Below are 10,469 nucleotides of genomic sequence, written 5' to 3' on the forward strand. Positions count from 1 at the left end.
GCCACTCCTTAAATATTAACCAAGTTGGCTCCAGCCAAGCAAGGAAACAGACAAAGGTTATCTCTGGAGATGTTATGTCACCCTCTCACCTTGGCCCTGGCACCGCATGGCCTGAGCCTGACTCCTTGTCTGCTGGGACCACAATTGCCTTGCGCCATTTCCTTCCCCCTCCCAGACCCACAGACTCCCAGACCGTTGCTTTAACCCTTTTATGTCTAACCAACATCTGTCATTTGAGATTCTATGACATCAAAGTGAATGATCATAATAATCATAAATAGCTTGCGTGTACTGTGTCTGCTATGCTGCATGGGTTAGTTTATTCGGTCCTCACAACTACCCTGTGAGTTGGGTAGAATTATTAGCCCCATTTTGTAGGTGAGGATACTGAGGCTCAAAGGGCTAAGTAACTTTCCCTAGGTCATACAGCTCATAAACTGCACAGTGGGTACGTTATTTGACATACGTTCGATCTTGGATCCCGGGCTGATTCTTCCATATGATGCTGCCTGTCTTTCAAAGACTGAATCCACAGGAGCGAGAGTTAATTGAAAAGCCAGGATGGAGGGAGAGTGTCGGGGCTGGGAGGGGAATGCACTTGCCTGATTCTCAGATCCCCGGAGGAAAGCAGCTCTCCTCTACCAGCTTCTCTCTAGACATTGACCTGGCATTACCATGGTCCAATTGACGTGGTCAGTGTCGGTCTTAGAAATGATGCGTCATGCTTTCTGAAAAGACAGACTTAAAAGATAAATAAATAAATGTAGCATGCCCTTTATCTCAGCAGCTCTGCTTCTAGAATTTCATCCTTCAGACATACTTGCACATGTGTGAATTGACATATTTACAAAGTTATTCATTGTTTGTAACAGCACAAATTTGGAAGTAGCCCAAATGTCTGTCATTGGGGAATGGTTAAATAAATTGGGGAATGTGCGTATGATGAAATACTCTGCTGCCTAAAATAAATTTAAGAGTAAAGCTCTATCTGCAGGGATATGGAAGTGATTTGTAGGAATACATAGGAGATGAGAATGTACAACACATTGCTAAGGAAGGAAAGTAATAACAGCATGTATGTTATGTTGCCACTATGTGAACCATGGGGAGGAAGAAGGGTAACTGCAGATGTTTTCCTGTATATGCATAGATGGCCTCTAAATGGGTACGTAACAAACTGGAGCCATCAGTTGCTTTCAGAAAGGGCTCTAGGTGGCTCGGGACAAGGACTTTTTGCTCTGTACCATTGTGTACCTTCTGAATTTAGGCACCTTTGCCAAAATTAATTTATCTGTAAAAACATGAATAACCATAAGGGAAGGTTCACGGCACATCAATAAAGTCACTGGACATGACATCAGAGACCTTGAATTTGATCATTGTTTCTGTCACCTTGGAAAAGCTGCTTGATGTTTCTGAATCCAGGTTTCCTCCATTACAAGGCTGGGGGTGGGGGCGGGGGAGTGATAACTACTTCCTAGGGATGATCAAAAAGATTAAGAGGCAAAGTGTATTTGGTTATTATTCACTCTCCAGATATTTGTAGAGCACCTACTCTGGGTCAGGCCCTGAGCTCATACTATATATTAACAAGGCTGGCTTCCCCCCTCCTGCATCATGGGGTTACAGTCTAGTGGGGGAGAAGGCCATGAAATCAATACAGACTTGTGCAGTAGCCTGTTGTCATAAATACTGCAGCGGCTCTGCGAGACAGAATCCCGCAGGGGTTACAGAAGGCCTTTCTGAGACAGGGACACTTAAGCTCAGACCCACAGGCATCTGCTTAGCCAACAGAGGAGGGAGGGGCATTGCAGGTGAGAGGTCTGAGCCAGAAATAAACTTGGAGAGTGCAAGGAACCAAAAGACAATCAAAATGGCTGGAAGCAGCGAGCTCTGGGGGAAGGGCTGGAGGCATGGGGGAATGAAAACATCCTGAGCTTCCAGAAACCATGGCAAGGGCCACGGGTATGTTCCAGGTGCAGCAGGAAACCACTGCAGTCCTACCCAAGGCAGTGTGGCATGGCAGGGAAGGGTGTAGGCTCAGACAACCAGCTTCAAGTCCTGGCTCTCTCTCTTTCTGGCTGGGTGCCCTGGGGCAGCCCCATGCTTCTCAATAAGGAGGCAAACAGTGCCTCTGGTACTGTGTGTGAGGTTCAAGTGCATCCCAGGGGAGCTCTTAGCTCGGCGCCTGGTGCCTTGTACACACTCAGCAGATGGCTTCGCAGCAGCAGCAGCCATAACAGCAGTTGTAGAGCATTTCTGAAAAATCCTTCTAGAGGGACGCTGGGCAAACAGTGGCCCCTGGACCAAATCCAGCCCGCCTCCTATTTTCGTGCTGTCCAGAAGCGAAAAATGCTTTTCACATTTTAACATTGGCTTAAAAAGAAGAAGAAGAAGAAGAAGAAGAAGAAGAAGAAGAAGAAGAAGGAGAATATTTCCTGATGCGTGAAAATCTTATGACATTTACATTTCAGCAGCCATAAATAAAGTTTTATTGAGACAAAGCCACTCACATTCATTTATGTATCATCTAAGGCTGTTACTATGCTGTAATAGGATAATTCAGGAGTTGAAACAGAGACTCGTGGCCTGCAAAGCCTAAGGTATTTGCTATCTGGCCCCCTATGGAAAAAATTTGCCAACCCCTGCTCTAGAGAATAGATAAGAGATGCCCAAAGATACAAAGAGCAAGACTGGTTAGGAGGCCCTTGTAGAGTCTGAGCAAGAGATAACAGAGAAAAGGGAGAGACAGAGGGTCTGTAGACAATTTTTGGAAACTAGCAAGGGCTCAAAAGTATTGGGCTTTACCGTATTTGCTACATTAGACACGGTTGTGACTACATCTATCTGTAAGATTTGAGAAGCTTTTGAGGTTTGGTTATCAGCTCCGACATGTTGTAATTAGAGGGCACTTGAGAACAGCAGAGGATGACTCCAGATTCCGGCTGACCGACAAGCTGATGGCATCACAGATATGTAATGTGGGCATCTTCTGGGCAAGCCCAGCATTGAGCTGTATAAATAGAAGCCAGTGGTCATCAGGAAGTATTCCTGGGGCTGAAGTCATCCTCCTTTTACACTGTCACGGCAGACCCCAGGCAAGTGCTGGGTTCACGTCTGTGCCCACAACCAGCTTGGGGCAGGAGAACACAGTGGTGTTGAGAGAGAAGCCAGAACGCTGGCTGGATAACACCTGTGAAAAAGGTAAAACAACTGGGATTATCCAGTAATGGTAGGTACCACGTATTAGGCACCCACCACGCCCCAGTGTGGCTGCAAGCTCTTCACGTGACTCGTTTCATTTAATCCTCATGAGTACCATTAATTACATTGTCACTACCACCATTATCTCCATTTCACAGATGAGGACAAAGAAACACAAGGGGAACTTGCCCAAGGCAGCAAAACTAGTAAGTGGAGGGGTCAGGATTCCATTCCCAGACATCTGGGTCAAGAGCTCCCATACTTAACCACTGTGCCTCATTACCTCTCTTTTCCAGCTGTCAGGGAGAGGAGAAGACTATGGGTCATTTAGGAGTAACATTTAGGCCCCTTTTGTTATTTCCCCTCACAACTCCCAGGGATTAAAATATTTTGTCTACCAGATAGCAATTATTATGTAATGACCACCTCAGTGCTTTCTTGAAGTCATATGTGGCCATTGATCCTTGCTTATCAGCATGTAATGCCAACCCTCCCCCCCTCCCCAATATGCACATGAGTGAGTGAGCAGGCGCGTGCGCGCACGCACACACACACACACACACACACACACACACACACAATTCAGTCTTATCAGGGATGGATTAGGATTTCCAATGGGCTTTTTTACAACCTGCAGGTAACTCTCAAAGCACCCACGTCACCATCCTATGGGCTCTAGACAAAGGACCACTGCCTGGATACATAGCTCAGGCCCTGTCCAGCTCTTCCTGACCTATCACCACTTAAAACCCAACTGAGTGGTATGGGTATGATTATCTGCATAAGAAACAGAAATTAGACATACCACCAACAAGAATAATAATTCTAACTGCCATTTATTAAGTGCAATGTGCCTTCAATCTAACCCTCTCAACAACCTGTGGGTTGAAGTAAATTGGTGGATATTGTTAGCCCTATTGTGCACAAAGGAAACAGAGCGTCAAAGTTGTCCTTACCACATGAACGTCAGAGAGAAAACGTCTGCGTCAGTATTTACATGCAGGACTGCCTGACTCTGAACCCTGCTCCTAACTCCAAGGCCACAGCAAGGAATTCAGAAGTATCCCAGAAGGAGCTCAGTTCATTAGATATTTACTGATCACATACTATGTGCCCGGTACTGTAGCAAGTCTTGGAGATCCAATACGACAGAAACGGTCCCTGCCTCATAAAATTTAGAGTTCAATTAATACAACTATGGAGTTTATTCATTCAACAAACATTTATTGAAAGTCTATATGCCAGATGCAGACACAATTCCAAGTGTTTGAAGATGCAGCAGTGAATTTAGAGTCTTATGCTTGGACCTCCAGATGGGACGTGCCTGCCCAGCCCTCCCGGGAGTCATCCAGCTGTTGGCGGGAAGTCTGGCCTGCTGTGGGGGCAGTCACCCATCCTGGCACTTACCAAAGTCACAGCCCAGGAGCAGTTCAGAGAAGGGCGGGCTGCTTTATCCCCAGTTGTGCTGAATCCCTGGAGCTCTGCAATTATCATGAGGGGTGTGGGGAAGTTCTCTTCACAAGGGCTCCAAAGGAGATGAACCCTACTCTTTCATTAAAAAGTAACTGTGTCAATGTGGTGAGCATACCAAAAGGTATAGAGTCATCCAATCACTGTGCTGTACCTTGAAATGAATGTAACATTGTGTGTCAACTATATCTCAATTAAAAACAGCATCACCCTGTCACAGGGAAGGGGAAGCAGAAGATTCCAACCACAAAAACTAGAAATCAATTACAGTGAGATAACAGAAAAATTTCCAAATACTAGAAAACTAAAAAAAAAAAAAAAAAAAAAAAAAAAAAAATTAAATATAGAACTTCATCAAAATTAAAATTTTTGCTCTGTGAAAGACCATGTCAAAGTATAAAAAAACAAGCTAGAGAGTGGGAGAAAATATTTGCAAACCATATACCCAACAAAGGAGTGCTATTGAGGGTATATAAAGACTTCTCAAAACTCAACAGTGTAAAAACATACAATCCAATTAGGAAACGGGCAAGAGACACAATGAGACATTTCACCGAAGTGAAATGAATTTGACATTCACAGATGGCAAGTAAGTGCATCAAAAGATGTTCAATATCATTAGCCATTAGGGAAATGCAAATTAAAGCCACAATGAGATACCACTATACGCCTATCAGAAATGCTAAAATAAAAAATGTTTGCAACACCAAATGTGGGTGAATATGCAGAAACGCTGGGTCACTCATACATTGCTGGTCGAATTATAACATGATATAGCCACTCAAGACACCAGTTTGGCAGTTTCTTACAAAACTAAAAGTGCACTGGGGCGCCTGGGTGGCTCAGTGGGTTAAGCATCTGACTTCAGTTCAGGTCATGATCTCGTGGTTCTTTGAGTTCAAGCCCTGCCTCAAGCGTGCTGACAGCCTGGAGCCTGGAGCCTGATTTGGATTCTGTGTCTCCCTCTCTCTCTGCCCCTCCCCCACCTCTCAAAAATAAATAAACATTAAAATAAATAAATAAAATATTCTTTAAAAAGCTAAACTAAAAGTGCACTGATCATATGACCCACCAATCTCACTCCTGGGCATTTATCCCAGATGAATGAAGTCTTAGGTTTATACCAAAACCTGTATACAAATGTTTAAAGCATCTTTATTCATAATAGCCAGAAACTAGAAAAGACCCAGATGTCCTTCAACATGTAAATGGTTAAATAAACTGAAACGCACTCATATCAAAGAATACTACTCAAGAATAAAACCTGGGAATGCAAGCTGGTGCAGCCACTCTGGAAAACAGTATGGAGGTCCCTCAAAAAACTAAAAATAGAACTACCCTACGACCCAGCAATTGCACTACTAGGTATTTATCCAAGGGATACAGGTGTGCTGTTTCGAAGGGACACATGCACCCCCATGTCTATGGCACCACTATCCACAATAGCCAAAGTATGGAAAGAGCCCAAATGTCCATCGATGGATGAATGGATAAAGAAAATGTGGTATATATATATACTCTGGAGTATTACTCGGCAATCAAAAAGAATGAAATCTTGCCATTTGCAACTCCGTGGATGGAACTGGAGGGTATTATAGTAAATGAAATTAGTCAGAGAAAGACAAAAATCATATGACTTCACTCATATAAGGACTTTAAGAGACAAAACAGATGAACATAAGGGAAGGGAAACAAAAATAATATAAAAACAGGGAGGGGATAAAAGAGAAGAGACTCATAAATATGAAGAGCAAACTGAGGGTTACTGGAGGGGTTGTGGGAGGGGGGATGGGCTAAGTGGGTAAGGGCACTAAGGAATCTACTCCTGAAATCATTGTTGCACTATATGCTAACTAATTTGGATGTAAATTTTAAAAAAGAAAAAAGAAAAGAAAAGAATAAAACCAAATTATTAGTACATGCAACAACCCGTTTGAATCTCCAGAGAATTATTCTGAGCAGAAAAAACCCCAGTCCTAAAAGGTCACATACAGTATGCTTCCACTGAGATAAGATTCCTGAAATGACAAAATTATAGCAATGGTGAGAAGACTGATGGTTGCCAAGGAAGAGAAGTGGGTATAGATGTAAAAGGGCAAATGGGGGACCCTCTGCTTGCGAATCTATAATTAGCTCAAGATACAAAATCTTAAAGAAATAACTACAACATAAAAAAATAAACTTCAAATTTCATAGAACAAAAAAAAAATGTTAAGAGTGCATAAGAAAAACCTAGTGAAATCCAAATAATGCCTATACTAGCATTGTACCAACATCAACTGCTTCCTTTTGAAAAATGTACTAGGATCGTTGGGGGAAGCTGGGGGAAGATTCCAGGAGATCTTCCTATACTATCTTTGCACCTTCTTGGGAATCTTAACCTATTTCAAAATAAAAAGTTTTAATTTTTAAAAACCACCTAATAGTCTAATGTTCTTACCTTCAATCAATTCTTAAAAGACCACACACAAATGCAGGTGTCTGTATGTCCAGGTGACCACTAGATAGACATACCCACTACGCTGGAAAATGTCAGTTATAAATCAGAAATCTCAACGCACAAGTTTCTTTAATTTCTCTAATGCAATTTCATTTGTATTTTGAGCTCCCGTTCAGCCAATGTGGTAGAAATAATCTCAGGTAATTCAGCTCCTGCCCCTTCCTACTTTCCCTGGGGAGATGGCCCAAGTTTTGGGAAACTTACAAAAAGTCTGATATCGATGTAGGGTGAGGGCGGGGTAGGGGAGGAGCACCTTCCTACCTTCAGCATCTCCTGTGCAGACTGCCATCTTCTGGGGATCTGTCATCCATCATCCCTGCGTTACTGGTCCGCACAGATCCACACCCCCCGGGCTCCACCTGTAAGGCTTCTTGCACCCAACAACACCTTCTAAACCACCTGTATCCGTTTCCTACTGCTGCTGTGAGAAACTACCACAAATTTAGTAGCTTAGAACAGCACAAATGTATTGTTACAGATGTGGAGATCGGGAGGTCAGGAGGCTGAACGCAAGGGGTCCGCAGGTCTCCATTCCTTTGTGGAGGCTCCAGGGGGGAATCCATTTTCTTGCCTCTTCCTCTTTCCACAGGCTGCCTGCATTCCCTGGCTCGTAGCTAAAAGACTCCGACCTTACTCATCCATTGTCACATCTCCTCTGGCTCCAACCCTTTGCTGCCCTCTCATAAAGACTCTTGTGATGACGGTAGGCCCACCCCAACGTGTGCGCACAAACAAGTCATGCGAGCACACGATGAGATAGCAACTATCCACAAGCCAAAGAAACATGCCTTAGAGGGATGCCTGGGTGGCTCAGTCCGTTATGCGTCCGACTTTGGCTCAAGTCGTGAGTTCGAGCCCCATGTCAGGATCTGTGCTGACAGCTCGGAGCCTGGAGTCTGCTTCAGATTCTGTGACTCCCTCTCTCTCTGCCCCTCCCCTGCTCGTGCTCTGTCTCTCTCTTTCTCTCTCTCTCTCTCAAAAATGAACATTAAAAAAACTTGAAAGAAAGAAAGAAGAAAGAAAGAAAGAAAGAAAGAAAGAAAAAGAAAGAAAAGAAAGAAAGAAAGAAAGCAGCCTCAGAATGAAATCCACCTTGCTGGCACCTTGGTCTTGGGCTCCTAGTCTGCAGAACTGGGAGAAATGAATGTTTGTTTTCTAAGCCCTCCACCCCCATCCGTGGTGCTTAGGTATGACAGCCGGAGCAGACTACCGTAGTCGGCTGGGTGTGTGGGCTGCGTCTCCAGCACCCAGAATGAGGCTGACATACCCACAAAGAGGAAGGGAGTGTTGTGAGGAGTGCCCCCACCCGTGCTAAGACCAGAACAAAGGAGACCCGTGCTCTCAGGGGAGGAAGTGTGAAGCTGGGCCAAACTCGTCCAGAGACCGAAAGGCAGAAGCAGAAGGCAGGAGGTTTTACCGACAACCCCTCCCTCCTCAGGGGAACTAGGAGTGGGGAGAGGCATCCCCTCCACTGTCCTCTGTGACCACGAAAAGTACATGTTCCCATGCATTTATTCATTCAGCATTTACTCAGCATCCATCCTTTATCAGTCTTCTATTGGCGTGTGAGGAGTTACCAGACACTGAGCAGTGTAGAACAGCACAAATTCATCACTGCACAACATGTAGGGCAGGAGTCTGGACATGGAACCACTGACTTTTCTGCTCGGGGTCTCACTGGGCAAAAAAAGAGGTGTCAGCCAGAGCTTCAGGCCTGGTCTGGGTCTCAGGGTGCTCTTCTGAGCTCAGTGGCTCTTGGCAGAATTCATTTCCTTGTGGCTGGAGGACTAAGGTCCCCGTTGTCTTGTTAACTATCAGCCAGGGCCTGCGCTCAGCTCCTAGAGGTGGCTCCCAGGTCCTTGCCACATGGGACCCTCCACTGCAGCCACGGAGAACTTCCCCTGTGTGAAATCCCTCTCCTGCTTTGAATGTCTCTGACTTCTTCTTCAACCAGCCAGAAAAATCTGTCTGCTTTTAAAGGGCTCACATGATTAGATCAGGCCTATCCAGATAATCTTCATAATCTCCGGATTTTAAGGTCAACTGATCTGAGGCTTTAGTTACATTTGCAATACTTTTTCACAGTAGTGCCTAGCTTAGTGTTGGAATAACCAGGGGCGAGGGATCCTGGGGCCATCTCAGAGTTCTACCTACCACAAACTCCATGTTAGGTAAGGCACGAGGACAGGGATGCCTGGCAAATTACCCATCCCTGAGGGACTCACAGCCAAGTGGCCATGGTAAATACAAAGAAGGGACTGGATTGCAAGGCAGCAATTCTAATTCAAGGAAAATGCAATATTCCATAGGACTTCAGAAGAGGCAGGTTTCACTCTCCTGGGAGGAGTAGAAGGCTTCCCAAAGGAAATGATGTTTGGTTTGAGTCTTGCAGCATAGGAAGCGTGAAGGCATTCCAGGTAGAGGGTGTTCCGTGTACAAGGATGGAAAAGACTAGCAAATTTAGGCAGTGACCAGGAACCCAGCGATGCTGAGTCTTAAGAGGACAAGGTTAGAAGAAGGGAGAAAGAAGACTGGGCTGGAAAGCTAGACTGGCAAGATGACCCGTGCCACCCTAGAGAAATGGGAAGCAACGGCCAGATTGTAAGTGGGGAAAAGACCTAGCAAGCTCCGTGTTTTCGGTGACAGCAGGGATAATGAGGGCAGATACGGGAGCCAAGAAAATGAGTTAGTTGGCGTCTACCACATTTCGAGTTCCTCAAACTAACCTTATGCTCTCAGAGGGAACGATACTAACTGATGGATCCAGGAGAGGCAGACAGGTGTCAGCGGGGTATGAGACGTGCAGTGCTGGTAACACGTTTGGCGCATGGGATGCTTTCAGATGATGCACGGACACAGCAGTAAATGGCTCTGACTGAGAGAGAGAGCTACTGCTTTTCCATTCTCTTTCCATCCTTTTAATTAGCCCCAAAAGAACTTCTCGCTTTGCAGGTAGTCTGTCTTTAACACCTAACACCTTTATCCTCGGGTTCTACCTTCTGCAAATAACAGTATCTAGCTAGATTAATAGCACTGTGTCTCCCCATAGATTACTTTTACTGTTCCTTTCATTTGCTACAATCAGTATTGGATTTTTTTCCACTGGGATAAAAAGCTTTATTATTATTATTATTATTATTATCATCATCATTATCATATAAGTATGTTTACATTTCAAATGTGATCCAATATAAATTTAAAATGTTATATAAATAATACTGTAGATGTACGTATGCTGCTGGGGCAAAAATTGTGAAGGTGGTTTATGAATGAGTTAATTTGGGACACAGGTCTA

This window comes from Panthera tigris, chromosome F2 (genome assembly GCF_018350195.1).
Source record: "Panthera tigris isolate Pti1 chromosome F2, P.tigris_Pti1_mat1.1, whole genome shotgun sequence".
NCBI classification, from domain to species: Eukaryota; Metazoa; Chordata; class Mammalia; order Carnivora; family Felidae; genus Panthera; species Panthera tigris.